Below are 1,834 nucleotides of genomic sequence, written 5' to 3' on the forward strand. Positions count from 1 at the left end.
ATATATATTATAGTCAAGCATAAAGTTTTTTTTTATAAACATCATAAGAGAAGAGGAAAACTTTATTCAAAAACAACAAAGATATGGTGCCCAACTTCATTGGGTTGCTAGGCACACAGCATACTTATTCAAATCTAATCAGACAACCTTTTTTAATATTACAACATATTAACATAAAAGTAAACAATATATTATATTAGTACATGACTTAATTTTTTAGTTCTGTTTTTTTCTTATACCTTTTTCTTCTTTATGTACTTTATTATTTATTTTTTTTTATATTTTCTCTTTCAACCTAATGTGACTTTCTTCGTTTTCCCCCTTATTAGTTCCCTCTTTAACATAAATAAAACATACCTAAGAACAAATTACAACTAATATTCATTTTAAGTAAGTAGAGTATAAACTCGATAGATATATAAATATACATAAAAAAAATTAACAAAAATTAGCAAATAGATATAAAAATTAACAAGTATATTGAAAAATTTAAAACAAAGATCAAATGGTCATAATTCATATAATCATCGTATTAGTTAACATCAAATAAGGATTTTATAATACCAGTAAATACTGTCCATTTTATAAATAAGGAAATGTTTTATTAAAATTTTTAAAGCTCACCTGACAACATTAAGCTCCTCTGAATATATACCAACCCTTTCAAAAGTTCATCGCATCAGAATAAAAAAAAAAAAAACTTTAAAAGCTAAATAACTCTCAGGCATTTTTATAATTAAAATTTTCCAAAAGTAAAAAAAGAAAAAGCAAAGCTGAAATAGAATAAAATTAACTCGTGTTCGAGAATAGTAAGCTATAACTCAAAGTTGGGAGTGGCTGCTTAAGTTGGAAAGTTATTAATACCAGTAACAATAAAACTCGTACTCCGGTTTAACTTGGGAAGAGAGTTTGGGAGGGAAGAGATCTTCCGAGTTGCGGATGTGAAAAGGTCCCGGGTGTAGTTTTGGTCTAATTTAATTACTCGCCATTAATCAGGGGTCTATCTTTATTAAAGGCTGGAGTGGCCGATTTGTCTTCATCAAGCCGAAGGCGCTAGTGGCAGTGCTGGAGCTGGAGCAATGGCAATATTACTCCGGAGTAACAATGGAGTCTCCATCACTCCCACAAAATTAGGCCCCGCTACAAGGGAACGCTACATGTCTAGGGGTCCCTGTGAATGTGTTACTGTATGCTACAATCCTAACCCCAAAGCCCCTCCCATTCCCCTGTAATCAGAGCGGTACTTCATATAATAACAACTGGTTAATAATGATTTAGAATGAATAAACAAAAATTATCATTTTTATCTTCTATGACTTAATGTATTAGATGACCATATTTTTTTTTTGAGGGGTGATAAAGTAAAAAACATGTTGTTTATGATCAAACGTTTATTGCTATTATAAACGTCACTTTCCCTAAGACAGGGAAATATACAATCATTCTGAATCCCACCATAAAATGTGAAAATAATGATCTTGACAAGGTAAATTGAAAAGTGGAAAGAGAAAAGAAGAAAATTTATGATAAATGTATCCCTTTCCTTAAGGAAAAGTTCCATGAGGGATTCGGAGAAAGAGACTTCAACGTAAGAGGTCTGGTTAGGAGCTTGTGGAAGTATACCAAACACTACTAGGAGTGTCATATAGGAATTCAGGGTCGATATACAGGATGCAGCGAAAATGGCAGAAAATATAATTTTTGCTACCTGAGAATCATCCACTATCACATGCATGGAAACGGAAAAGATAGGGATCAACCTAATTTATTTGTTAAATATATATCTTTTTTACATCTATTTATTACTTTTTATAAAAAAGAGATTTTTCCAACA

The 1,834-nt window shown here is 31.0% G+C and overlaps 1 long non-coding RNA gene across 1 annotated transcript in view; it reads right to left on the reverse strand.

Annotated features, from left to right (window-relative positions):
- The window catches only part of LOC136796306 (uncharacterized), a 421,904-nt gene that overhangs the window by 312,381 nt on the left and 107,689 nt on the right, over positions 1-1,834 (reverse strand). The gene's annotated exons all lie outside the window — the stretch shown is intronic.

Source organism: Halyomorpha halys, unplaced genomic scaffold, assembly GCF_000696795.3.
Source record: "Halyomorpha halys isolate HHAL.00 unplaced genomic scaffold, Hhal_1.1 Scaffold611.1, whole genome shotgun sequence".
Taxonomy (NCBI): domain Eukaryota; kingdom Metazoa; phylum Arthropoda; class Insecta; order Hemiptera; family Pentatomidae; genus Halyomorpha; species Halyomorpha halys.